Source organism: Balaenoptera physalus (assembly GCF_965194825.1).
Source record: "Balaenoptera physalus genome assembly, chromosome: 16".
NCBI lineage: Eukaryota > Metazoa > Chordata > Mammalia > Artiodactyla > Balaenopteridae > Balaenoptera > Balaenoptera physalus.
In genome coordinates, this window is record NC_138898.1 from 72,714,871 (window position 1) to 72,729,086 (window position 14,216).

At 44.0% G+C, this 14,216-nt stretch overlaps 2 long non-coding RNA genes across 2 annotated transcripts in view; both read right to left on the bottom strand.

Annotated features, from left to right (window-relative positions):
* The window catches only part of LOC309645684, a 594,963-nt gene that overhangs the window by 386,193 nt on the left and 194,554 nt on the right, over positions 1 to 14,216 (bottom strand). The gene's annotated exons all lie outside the window — the stretch shown is intronic.
* Positions 103 to 8,249, bottom strand: LOC309645688. Its single transcript, XR_014255017.1, has 2 exons — positions 7,325 to 8,249; positions 103 to 6,148 (listed from the first exon to the last, which is right to left on the bottom strand). It is a non-coding gene; the product is annotated as an uncharacterized lncRNA (long non-coding RNA).

Below are 14,216 nucleotides of genomic sequence, written 5' to 3' on the forward strand. Positions count from 1 at the left end.
CGAAGTACAGGACATAATTTCATTGCTGCCATGACAAAAGTCAGCAAGGAGACTGGAGTCAGGACAGGGAGAACCCTTCCATGGTCTATGAGGATATCACTCATATTTGTAAAACTACTTACCTTTTACTATTTTCTCCTAACTTAGTATCTGCAACAGACAAAACAAAACAAACAGGGGTTTGCCCTTTTCTCAACAGCCATACTTGTCCAAGGAGGTCAGAAGAGGAAGGGAAAATAAGGGAGATCACTGCTAAAAGCTGTTGGCATGATAAGGAGCCCCATTCTCTCTGAGATCAGAGTGTCACGTTACTGAATCAATGGGTGTGAGCCTGACACCTTCTTCTCTGAATGAAATTATGCTTCTCTTTTCTTTTTGAAAGATGTAGTAGTCCAATCGGTAACACATGGCTTTGTAGCTGCTAATGCCATAGGGTAGCAGAAAAGAGCAATTCTGTCACACCAAGTACATCATGACTCCACAGAATTTATTCATCTCCTCCCTCCTTGGAAGACCCCCAGGAAATGGGCATTGGGCAGATACAGTGAAGCCACTGATCCTAGTGTACTCTGCAGAATTTTAGAAACTGCCAGTTAAAATTGGGTAAAGCCAACTTAAAAGAAGAAACTGTGTATTCAATGCATCAAATTTAGAAAGCAAAAATCCGTGGATTTCTTTAGATGTGTGATGGCATGTTCCATTTAAGATGATATTAGAGAAGAGTTTGCTATTGTTACTTCTGATTCCTCCCTTTTTCATGCCAGCCCCACATATTTTCTCCCTCTGCTGGATATAAACCAGTTTCATTTCATAAATATTGAGCACCGGCTCTGAGCCAGGCATAGTTCTGGGTGCTGGGCATATAGAGACCAACAAGACAATCCAGGACTTTCCACTCGTAGGCACAAGAAGACTGCAAAAGTCCCAGCCCCTTATCTTCCTGGAATCATGTCCAGTGAGATAGAGTGGGAGCTCCTGTAAGAGCCCTGTAGTTTCCTCTGACTGGCTCAGTCTGGTCCCATGTACGTCCCTGAACCAAGCACTGTATCTGGGGTGGAGAGGAATGGTGGGTGAGGCACTTTGGCCAGACCCAAGTTGTATTAGTTATCTACTGCTGTGTAACAAATTATTCTGAAACTTTGAAACAGCAAACATTTATTACCTCTCAGTGTCTGTGGGTAGGAATCTGGGTGGTGTGGCTTCATTGGTTTAATGCCTCTCATAAGGCTGCAATCAGGCTGTTGGCCAGGGTTGCAGTCACACATGAAGGCTCGACAGGGGGAGATGAGATTCACTTCAAGTTTAATCACATGGTGTTGGCAGCCTCAGTTCCTAGCAAGATAGGTATCTCCATAGAACTGTCTTTGGACACGGCTTCCCTGGGGGAAAATGAATCAAGTGAGAGTGTCTAATCTGGAAGCCATCTAATCTCAGTAGTAACCCAGTCTCAGAAGTGACATCCCATCATATTACTGTTTTCTGTTCTTTAGAAGCAAGTCAGTAAATCCATCCCATACTCAAAAGGAGGGAATTATACAAGGTGAGAATTCCAGGAAGTGGGGGCCTCTAGGTGTCATCTTGGAGACTGCTTACTACATACATCAGGAGCTGCACCTCTGGAGCTAGGGGTAGAGTGCCACCCAAACCACATTAACTGAGACTGGGTAAGGGACCACACTCTGAATAAAAATCGGAAGCTGTTCTCGGAAGAAGGGGAATGTATGTTGAGGAAGCAAACCACAATGGTGGGTTCTCTGAAGATGGGAATTTGAGGTTACCCCAAAGATTCCTTAAGGCTGAGAGACAGGTCAATACTGAGAAGCAATTAAAGGAATGACTCACTTGTCATTGCATTTGATCCACAGAGTCCCCATGGTTTCATTGCCAAGTTCACCACCAAAGGCAAGAGCCTGAATTTGACGTTCAGAGGAATTATAGTCCTTTGCCTTCAGGGACTCAAAATCCACCAAGGAGATGTGTTGGTAGAAACATATGCATACGTCTACATCAATTATTTAATATTGAGTAACAAGACACTTCAAAACTTAGCGTCTTTTAAAAACAACCATTTATTTAACTCACAATGGTTTTTCTGGTTTGGCCATCCCAGCTTATCTCTGATGGACCTGCCTGTATATTTTCAGTCACCTGGAAGGGTAGCTGGTGACTGGATGGTCTAGGTTGGCCTCATTCACATGCACAGAGTTTGCAAGACTGACTGGTCTAGGGAAGGCTCAGCTGGGATGGTGTGGTTTTACTCCATGTGCTCTATTACATTCCAGCAGGCTAGAACATAGGCTTCCTCGTGTGGTGGTTTTTTTTTTTTTATTATTTATTTATTTATTTATTTATGGCTGTGTTGGGTCTTCGTTTCTGTGCGAGGGCTTTCTCCAGTTGTGGCAAGCGGGGGCCACTCTTCATCGTGGTGCGCGGGCCTCTCCCTATCGCGGCCTCTCTTGTTGCGGAGCACAGGCTCCAGACGCGCAAGCTCAGTAATTGTGGCTCACGGGCCTAGTTGCTCCGCGGCATGTGGGATCTTCCCAGACCAGGGCTCGAACCCGTGTCCCCTGCATTGGCAGGCAGATTCTCAACCACTGCGCCACCAGGGAAGCCCCGTGTGGTGGTTTTGAGGACTACAAAGAGCAGCAATGGGAAGCAAACCCCAGTGCATGAGCGCTTTTCAAACCTCAGCTTATGTCATGGTTGCTGCATTCCCATAAGAGAAATTCAAGGGGTGGAGAAATGGACTCTACTTTTGGATGGGAGGCACTGTAAAAACACATTGCAAAGGCAAATGGACAGAGGGCTGGAAAAATGTGTGACCAACTTTATATCTACCACGGAGTCCAACAAGGGCACCATTCGTGAACTTAGGGGACATCAAAGAAATAAGACAGATGGGAAAGAAACTTCCAGGAACATCCTGGGATGCCCCATGGTCAGGCCTCATAGATCACCAGAAGTCAGTCACCCTACTTGTCTCTTCAATCTCAACATAACAAAGATACGGTGCTAAAGTTCAGGCTTGCCAGTGGGATAACAAGAGTCAACTTGAGAGCTGGTGCTATACGTTCTTCAGACCAATGAAGACAAAGTTCTGAAATCCTCACCTGTTACTCCTGCCATGGTTCTTTTTCTCACCACACATACAAGCTGAGATGCTGGAGAAGCCAGGGAGGAATGAAAAGCAAGATAAATAATAACCAAATCTGGGACACCCAATCCAGTACCACCTATCAATATCTGGTTCTAAAAGCCCGAAAGCCAAATAGCTGAGGTCCTGTATCTTTCCTGATTTTGATGTGGAACTGCTTTGACCTACATGGAATTCTGCTGCTCATCACTTCCTAGACAAGCAATGGTGGCTCCAAAAGTGAATCCTGATTTTCCAAAACAATACACGATTGCACTTTAGACTTCTTGCCCAAATGACTGAACTCCCTCCACTATGGATTTTGTCCCATAGAATGCTAGTTTCCCTGGCATATGGACTGCTGATATCAGGCCAGATGTCAGGGCTGAGATTACAATGGTGTTTAAACAAAAGATGCAAGAACATTCAATTCTGTTTTCAGCCAGTCACTCTTCCTCACGAGGTGCAAGAAGGAAATAAATGCATAGAGGACAGTGCCTAGTAAATGAAAAGTTGATCAGTATTTGAAGATTTGACTTTATATCCCATTGTGGGATCCTAACCCCAGGGTAGGTTAGATTGCATGGAGAATTCCTAGATATCGTGTGAGTTATATTACTTATCTATCGCTGTTAACAAGTTACCCCAAAATTTAGCAACTTAAAACAAGACATATTAGCTCACAATTTCTGTGGGTTGGGAGTCCAGGTACAGTTTAGCTGGGTCTTCTGCTTCAGAGTGCCTTATAAGCTTCAATCGAGGTATTGACAGGGGCCGTGGTCTTACCTGAAGGTTCAACTAGGGAAGCATCCACTTCAAAGCTTGCTTACATTGTTGTTGGCAGGATTCAGTTCCTTGTGAGCTATTGGACTGAGAACCTCAGTTCCTCACTGGCTCTTGGCTGGAGGCTGCCCTCAGTTGCTTGCCATTTGGGTCTTTCCAAAATGTCGGCTTGCTTCATCAAAGTGTACAAGCTAAGAAGGCAATATAGTGAGAATACCAGTAAGTGGGAGGTGCCATTCTTTTGTAAAGGAATCACACGAGTGATTCACACGTCACTAGGTCCAGCCCACACTTAAGGAGAAGGGATTACACAAGGGCATAAATAAGTGAGGCAGAGACCACTGGGAGACATATCAGAAGCTGCCTACCACATAGGTGTAAAGGGTATCCTCTAAGAGATATAATATGGGATGGGGTATGGGAGACAGAGGCGGGTCTCAACACTGTGTTCAATGAATGTGCTCAATCTTGATCAACCAGATCAACCCCGTCCTCAGAGGTGAAGTGAAGGTGGGGAGGAGACACTGTGATCATCCCTTTTCTGACTGGGAGTTTCTGAGCTGGTGTGGGTGGCCAGACTGACACCATTTATCCGAATGGAAATTACTTTTTTCTTGCATCAAAAGATTTGAGCCTCTCCTAAATAGAACATTAATCAGCATTTATTTAATCCCACAAGATTGAAGGGCCCTTGGTCTCAAAACAGAGGAGTTTCCTTGAACCCCCCTAAACACAAGCAGCATTAGATTCATATCTCTGCCCTAGTTAAGCAACAGAAAGCTGAAAGGAACCATGGAACTTTAGTTGAGGAGCCCCCAAGGATATTTGACCCCAAGATCATTGTCAGGAAATTCTACTAGTTGTAAGTGAACAGAGCCCAGGGGCGGGCTTACAGGGAAAGAAGGTGAAAATATTTTAAAATGATGTAAAGGGGGAGGAAACTCTGATTGAAGAGAGGAGCAAGCAGAAAAAGCCTCCAGATCCCATCTTCCTCATTATTATGCTACAAAGACTGAAACTGTGTCAGGCAGCCCATGACTGCACTGCAAAGAGAAGTCATTAGACCTGAGTATGATTGAATATATTTCATTCATTCATTCATTAAATCTCTCTTTAGGACTAATGTCTATTCCAGATGGGGTACAAAACATGGGCCCTCTTCTCATGCAGCTGATGTGCAGAGAGGGATACATATTAAATACAGTGAATAACATTACAGATAGCAATACCTGCTATGAAGAAAACAAAGCAGAGTGGTGGGTAGAGACTGGCAGGGATGGGGATGGCTGGGTCATCAGCTACTTAACCCAAACGCTCAAGGAAGACCTCCTTGAGAAGGTGATAGTTCGAGGTCAGTGATAAGGAGCCAGAGCAAAGCATTCCAGACAGAAGGGACAGCAAGTTCCATAGCGTGAGACCTGGCCTCCCAAAGACCAGAAAGTAGCCCATGTCACTGGAGAAAGGCAAGACTCGGCAAAGTGGGGGAGGTGAAGCCAGAGAGCAAAGCAGGGGCCAGATCTTGTAGGCATTCGTAGACCTTGATGGGAAGTTTGACTTTATTCTAAGTTCAGTGAGAATCCCCTGGACACTGTATTACTTTCCTGTTGCTGCTGTAACTAATTGTCACAAGCTGTGTGGCTTAAAACAACACAAATGTATTCTCTTGTCGTTCTGGATGTCAGAAGTCAAAAATCAGTCTCCCTGGTCTAAAGTCAAGTTGTCCACAGAGCTGGTTCCTTCTGGAGGCTCTAGGGGAGAATCTATTTCCTTGCCTTTTCCAGCTTCTGGAGTCCTCCTGGGTTCCTTGGCTCGTGGATCTCTGTCATCTTCAAAGCACATCACTACATCCTCTGCTTCTGTCGTCATATCTTTTTTACCTGTGACTCTCCTGCCTTCCTTGTGATTACATGGGGCCCATCCAGATAATTCAGGATAATCTCCCCATCTCATGATCTTTAACACATTTGCAAATCTCTTCTGCCACGTAAGGTCATATATTTATAGATTTCAGGGATTGGGGGGGACACCTTCAGAGGGCCTTTATTCTGTCTCCCGCAGAGACATGAAGCAACAGGCTGACGTGATCTGATTTACCTTAGAGAGCATGGTTTTGTAAGGGTGAGAGGGAGAAAGGAAGCTCAACGGAGACGATTGCAATAGTGCAGGGGGAAGCAGAGGTGCAGGACCGCTGCGGTCCTCATAGAGATGAATGAGAAAAACGCAGATTTATCTCTGGGCTTTCTATCCTGTTCCATTGATCTATATTTCTGTTTTTGTGCCAGTACCAAACTGTCTTGATTACTGAAGCTTTGTAATATAGTCTGAAGTCAGGGAGCCTGATTCCCCCAGCTCCATTTTTCGTTCTCAAGATTGCTTTGGCTATTCGGGGTCTTTTGTGTTTCCATACAAATTGTGAAATTTTTTGTTCTAGTTCTGTGAAAAATGCCAGTGGTAGTTTGATAGGGATTGCATTGAATCTGTAGATTGCTTTGGGTAGTAGAGTCATTTTCACAATGTTGATTCTTCCAATCCAGGAACATGGTATATCTCTCCATCTATTTGTATCATCTTTAATTTCTTTCATCAGTGTCTTATAATTTTCTGCATACAGGTCTTTTGTCTCCTTAGGTAGGTTAGGGTTAGAACAGTATGGAGGTTCCTTAAAAAACTACAAATAGAACTACGATACGACCCAGCAATCCCAATACTGGGCATATACCCTGAGAAAACCATAGGTCAAAAAGAGTCATGTACCAAAATGTTCATTGCAGCTCTATTTACAATAGCCAGGACATGGAAGCAACCTAAATGTCCATCGACAGATGAATGGATAAAGAAGATGTGGCACATATATACAATGGAATATTACTCAGCCATAAAAAGAAATGAAATGGAGGTATTTGTAATGAGGTGGATGGAGTTAGAGTCTGTCATACAGAGTGAAGTAAGTCAGAAAGAGAAAAACAAATACAGTATGCTAACACATATATACGGAATCTAAGGGAAAAAAAAAAAAAAAAAGGCCACGAAGAACCTAGTGGCAAGACGGGAATAAAGACACAGACCTACTAGAGAATGGACTTGAGGATATGGGGAGGGGGTGGGGTGAGATGTGACAGGGTAAGAGAGTGTCATGGACATATATACACTACCAAATGTAAAATAGATAACTAGTGGGAAGCAGCCGCATAGCACAGGGAGATCAGCTCAGTGCTTTGTGACCATCTAGAGGGGTGGGATGGGGAGGGTGGGAGGGAGGGAGATGCAAGAGGGAAGAGAAATGGGAACATATTGTATATGTATAACTGATTCACTTTGTTATAAAGCAGAAGCTAACACACCATTGTAAGGCAATTATACTTCAATAAAGATGTTAAAAAAAAAAAAAAAAAAAACGCAGAGAAGGACTATCTAGCCAAACAGGTTTGCTGACTCCCAGCTGCATAACCTCAACCAGCCCAGCATCAGTCTCTTTAGAGAACTCTTGGGTCTGTGTGGCTTTTCGGAAGGGAAGAGGCCTGGACTGGAAGGGAGTGAAACATCCCTTCTGGTGACATAAGCAGGGTGGGGCTAGTCCCCAGTCTGGGGGGGTGACGCTTGGGATAAAGGAATAGGGGGGAATAAAGAACCAGACTGGGGATGAGTGGGGGAAGGGCTTCAGCAGTGGTGGGGAAAACCTGGGGTAGTAAGTTGAGGACTGCCCCCCCACCCCCCCCCCACCCCCTGCACACACCAAGTATTGAGTCTTAACCCTGGAATTTGTAAAATTCACCTTCTTTGGGAAAAGAGTCTTTGCATATGTAATTACACTGAGGACCTTGAGATGAAGAGATTACCCTGGATTACCAGGGTGGGCCCTAAAGGCCATCACAAGTATCTTTACAAAAGAGACACAAAGGGCGGTAACACATACACACAGAGAAGGCGGCATGAAGAAGGAACAGAGAAGGATGTGACCACAAGCCAGGGAATGTCAACAGCTGCTGGAAGCTGGAAGAGGTGAGGAATGGGTTCTCCCCCGGAGCCTCCAGAGAGAGTGAGACTGTGCCAACACCTTGATTTTGGCCTCCAGAACCATGAAAGTATCAATTTCTGTTGTTTTAACCCATCCAGTTTTGGTCATTTGTTACAGCATCTCTAAGAAACTAATACACCTGGTGTGGACAAGATCATAGTGTAGAGTTTGACTCAACTACTGATAAATGGGCCAAACTGGAATTCTGAAACAAACCCTTCCAATGTGGGCGTGCCACCAGGCAAGTGAAGTCAGAGATGGAATCTCAGTCCCAATCATACTAGGAAACAAGATGAGAAGAAACTAATGTCACTCTGACAACCAGGGGACCCTGATGACTTTTTTTTTTTTTTTTTTTAATTTTATTTATTTATTTATGGCTGTGTTGGGTCTTCGTTTCTGTGCGAGGGCTTTTTAAATTTATGGCTGTGTTGGGTCTTTGTTTCTGTGCGAGGGCTTTCTCTAGTTGTGGCAAGTGGGGGCCACTCTTCATCGCGGTGCGCGGGCCTCTCACTATCGCGGCCTCTCTTGTTACGGAACACAGGCTCCAGACGCACAGGCTCAGCAATTGTGGCTCACAGGCCCAGTTGCTCCGCGGCATGTGGGATCTTCCCAGACCAGGGCTCGAACCCGTGTCCCCTGCATTGGCAGGCAGACTCTCAACCACTGCGCCACCAGGGAAGCCCGACCCTGATGACTTTAAACCCCTTCCCCATTGGTGCTGCCCTCACCAGCTGAAACCGGGAGCAAGAACCCCCGTCTGTGGTGCAGCCCTTCTGCGGGACCCCTGAAGACAGCCAGCCATTGCTTTGTATGGTTCAGGCCTGTGGACAACTTGCCTCCCCCTCACAATACACCCACGTGGGGTTGGCTCAAATGCCTCTATGTCTGACGCTGCAGAGAGTGGTGGAAAGCTACAGAGAATGGACAAAACTCACAGACCATCTGTTCATCTTCTGTGTCTTGCGAGTTTATTTTCAAAGTTAAGCATTTGATAGCAGTTGTCAGGCATTATCTCAAAAGCTACCACTTGGATAAAGACATTGTTTTTAAAATCCAGGAGAATCACTCGTAGATCAGTGATTCTCCAGGGTTTGGAATAAGGGATGAGCTGTATTTTGAAACAACATCTTCAAATATTATCATATAACTTTATTACCGGAAAAGGGGAAAATGTCTTATTTCTATAATACAGACTTCAGGAAGGAAAGCTTGACCAAATTTTGCTAGAAAGGCTGTGTAGAAAATGGAGGAATTTCTCAATCAAGAATCACAGGCTATGGGATGAGGGTTTATAGGAATTTCCTGGCCATGGTGAGATTTTTATGTTTATCAAAAAGGGACACTTTTTTTAAAAAATATATTTATTTATTTATTTATTTTTGCCTGTGTTGGGTCTTCGTTTCTGTGCGAGGGCTTTCTCCAGTTGCGGCGAGCGGGGGCCACTCTTCAACGCGATGCGTGGGCCTCTCACTGTTGCAGCCTCTCCCGTTGCGGAGCACAGGCTCCAGACGCGCAGGCTCAGTAGTTGTGGTGCACGGGCTTAGTCGCTCCGCGGCATGTGGGATCTTCCCAGACCATGGCTCGAACCCGTGTCCCCTGCATTGGCAGGCAGATTCTTAACCACTGCGCAACCAGGGGAGCCCCAAGGGACACATTTTTAAAAAAATGCTATGTAGCACCTTCAGTAGAAGGATATGTCACCTTGACTTGATTCTCAGAATGTTTGGAGAGTGAATACAGCCATCTAGGAAGGGGTGCATCAGTGGTTACAAAGGATAAGCAGAATGTACCAACTTCTAGGCATGAGTTTTGTCCTCCATGCCCTACAGTTCAGGGGCTGAGTTGGGAGGTACTCAGGTTGGAAGAGACTCTCCCTCCAACTTCAATACCTTCCAGCAGGAGCTTCTCAGTAGAAGCTTGAGTATCAAGGACTTAGAATAAGTCTTTGGGTATCATGGAAATTAGGCAGCTAATTCCCAAATCATGACCCTAGGCACCCATAACTAAGCCCTCTTGGCCAACATGACCATGAGAACTGAATATCGACCCCCTGGAACACGTTCCCATTTCATTGATACAACTGCAGAAGACTTTGCCTAGGTTAGAATAAAGGGGTTACTCTATAGTGGGGTGGCGAAAACCCAGACTCTACATCCAGAGCATTCAACTCCCAGCTCTGCTACGTACCAGCTGCCTAACCTTGGAAAGTTACTTAGCCACGTCTTCCCACCCTTAAGCTGGGAGGTGACAATAATACTCTTCCTTAGAATTGTTGTGGAGATTGAATGAGACAGTGCCTGGCATAAAGTTTGTTTCGTTTATGTGTCAGCTATTATTTTCATTATTACAGGAGCCGGGCAGATAAGGCAAATGCATGAAACATTCTAGGAGTAGAAAAATAAGAGGGTTGTGAGCTAAGAGTTTCTGACCTGGAGAGTGCCTCATCCTGTCTGAAGTGAGAAGCCACTGTGGCATCCTCTCCAAGAGACAACCTGCAAGGATGCAGCCCAACGGTGCTGTATTTTCCATTCCTCAAAAGAAGCTAGAAATCTAGATTTTTATATAAAATGTCCTGATTTTAAAATATGGGCCACTAATTCTAATTTTTTGAAACTCTGGGCTGTGCAAATAAAATATGTCCATTTAATACATATGTCAGGCAGGCTTCAAGATAAGCAGGTACACATTTTCAGCTCTTTTAAGAGTCTTCTAAGGATATCTGGGGGAGAAAGTATTTCATCTGCAGAACTTATTAACTGGACATTATTATTTATAATAATTTAGCACTTATAATGTACCAAACCCTATCCTAGGGCTTTATAATAATAATTCAATCCTCACAACAACCCTATAAGGTAGGTACTATTACTTTTGTCATTTTACAGTGGAAGAGACTGAAGCTCAGAGGGTAAGTAACTTGCTCAAGACAAAAGAGCAGGTGGTAGAGCCAGATTTTAATGCAAGCTGGCTTTTAAAAATTTGTTATGGATCACATAAAAAATTTTAAAACCCACACAGAATGTTGGCAGGGCCAGAGCTGTCACCAAAGTGTGTATTTATAAAGGTGTGTATCACTGAGTGATGTTGGGATTAGCAGGACCACTAGAGAACCCAAGCAAACAGAGCTCAGCAAAGCCGTGCCACGTACACAGAGTTGCTTGTGCCCACCACAGGTCAGTACGTGACCACTGAACCATGTTTGTAGTTGACGTGGCACTAAATTAATCATATAGATGATGGCAAACCTTTATAGAGCCCTTACCATGTGCTAGTCCCTATTCTAAACACCCTACAAATATTAGTTTACCTAATCCCATTGAGACAGATACAATACCTATCATCCCCATTTTATGTGGAAGCTGAGTCACAGAGAGATGGAGCCATTTGTCCAAGTCCACACAGCCACGAACTGGGGCAGAGTTTGAATCCAGGCAGTTCAGTTCCCGAGTCTATGCTCTTGGCTACTACATTTTGTTCATAAATCAATTGACAATGTCAATTACCTGTGGTTAGTTCCACTGCAAAAATGCCCATGAGCAAGAAAGAACACGGCAAAGAGAGAGATTTCAAATGAAGTTGCAGACAAAACTGAACATTGGTGGGGGGTTTGAGGGGATGCAGTTTGCTTTATAATGATGACAATAGCTAGCTCTGGGAGGGAATTATTCCTAGGTTCCACCAGTGTTAAGTTCACGTTAGCCTCATAGAAACTGTAGGAGCTGGATGTTATTATTCAACCCATTTTACAGATGAGAAAGCTGAGACTCAGAGATGGTTTGAATAAGGTCACATAGCTGCTAAGTGGTCAAATGAAGGCATGAACACAGGTCTGTCAGACCCTACAGCCTGTGTGTTTAAGCCTCACATTAAAATGTTTCTTCCAGAATGGCTTCTGCTAAGCGAGGTGGAAAAAACTAGGATAAGGACTAATTGCTAATCAGCCAGGGAGTAACTTCCAGGGAGTTTCCAACGAGAAAGTCCACATGACCGGGCGGTGCCTGAGGGGAGAAGGTTTGGGATAGAGCCTCACTAGGAGTGTCTCTGACACCCCACAGGCCCCAGCCCACAGACACCCTGCTCCCTGAAACCAGAGGACCACAGACCCTTCCCTTCCCTCTGGCTAAGTGTGAAGAGCGTCCTTCTGCCTTGTTACCTCTTGGAACCCAAAACCTGGTTGGGTATTGAACTTGCATTTTGGACCCTCCTAGGTTTCCATGTGGCAAAACCCACCTCAAACTGGAGTTATTAAAAGAATAAGAATCATTTATTTGTTTAGGTAACTAAAAGAGCCTTGGGCTGTCTGGCTTCAGGTACAGATGTGTCCAGGGACTCATACAATATCGAAAGCTGTCCTTCTCTGACTTCATCTAATGTTCTCCATGGCGTCATTTTCTTGGTGGCCTCCAGAAGCTCCAGTCACTACCCCCAGAGCTTAGCAATACGAGTGGGAGGAGAATTTAATTTTTCTAATAGTCCCAATAAAAATTATGAGACTGAGTTTTACTGGCTTGGCTTGAATATCCATCTATAACTTAATTATCTTAGCTAGAGGGATAGATTTGCCAAGCCTGGGTCACGTGCTCGCCCCTGGAGTAGGGTGGAGGTAAGAGAGTCCTCTTGAATCACATGGGGATGGATGGTTTCCCAGAAGAAAATGGTAATATAATTTTGAAAAGAAAGGGGAATGGGAGTCTGGGAGATAATAACAGGTGCCTCCTAAAAGCTCAGACTAGAGGGTCACCTACTTTTGGATGCTAAGATTATAGGCACAGAGCCACCTAGTTCCTAATGTGTTACCTAACACTTTTTTTTTTTTTTTTTTTTTTTTTTAAATAGCAAATGTCTACTCATAGCATTTTATGTATAGATTTAGGTACACACTTATTTGAGTTAGTACATAAAGTAATACATTAATTTTGAAACACCTTTTTATACTCTCACAAGCCAAGAAAAAATATTACTCAAACTCTCCACTTGCATTTTTGTGAGTATCTGAACTTGTGTCACCACTAGAGACAATAACTGTCACTAACTTTACTCTGTTTCTGCCTGATGAGCAGCACTTAGATGGTTCTGTGAGGATGCCCCTGGGAAATTTTGTGCCAAACCAGAGAATCCATTTGCATAATGGTGATAATGTTCTTTTCTCTTTAAAAAAATCCCTGAAAATGTATTCTTAACCACTGCCACATGAACATTATATTGTTTTCTACTGTGATCTTTGAAATCTTTACTTAAGATGACATCTGATACTTAATATTGTGGAATCATTACCCCAGAAATAATTACTAAATTTGCCTCCTTTAAAAAAGTTTTCCTTCGTTGGGTTAACAAGCCCCTTGGGTATCCTCTACAAGCATGTAAAATTAACATTGGTGGGTCTTACTGTACGGTATGTGTCTTCCCCAGAAGAAGTTTGGGGCAAAGTAGAGAGAGGTCCCACAGCATGAAACATTTTGTAAGCGTTCAAATATAAGGTGGCTCCCTCTTATATGGGGATACTTTCAGGAAGAATAATCTCACCTTATTTTGAGGCATATGTACATTAATTTGGGGAGAATTTCCATCTTTATAATAATCATCTTCCTATTTAGACACAGGCTGATTTTTCCTGCTCTTCACATCTTCTCTTATATTTCTCAGTGACTTTTGTTCATTTCTCCATTTGGACCTTGCCCTGTGCATCTTGAAGGAAGTGTTTTCCCTTTGTGACTTGTTTATTTGCAAAATTTGGTGTGTGTGTTTACACATATACTCAGGACAGTATTTGGCAAATAATAAGTAATTTCTATGATGATGATGATGTAGATATTTTAATGGTATGTGTTGGTGTACTATATTTGCATTCTGTGGAAAGTGTTCATGAACTAACCCTCCATGTGCTAACTCTTAATCACAAATACTATTATTTAACATTACATCCTCTAACAGATGGATCTTGATATTGGTTTAGAATTTAGAGTGTGTACTCTAATTTGACTGACACGGGCTTTATTTTTGGCTGTGTTGGGTCTTCGTTTCTGTGCGAGGGCTTTCTCCAGTTGCGGCGAGCGGGGGCCACTCTTCATCGCGGTGCGCGGGCCTCTCACTGTCGTGGCCTCTCTTGTTGCGGAGCACAGGCTCCAGACGCGCAGGCTCAGTAGTTATGGCTCATGGGCCCAGTTGCTCCGCGGCATGTGGGATCTTCCCAGACCATGGCTCGAACCCGTGTCCCCTGCATTGGCAGGCAGATTCTCAACCACTGCACCACCAGGGAAGCCCACCTATCACTCTTAATGGGAG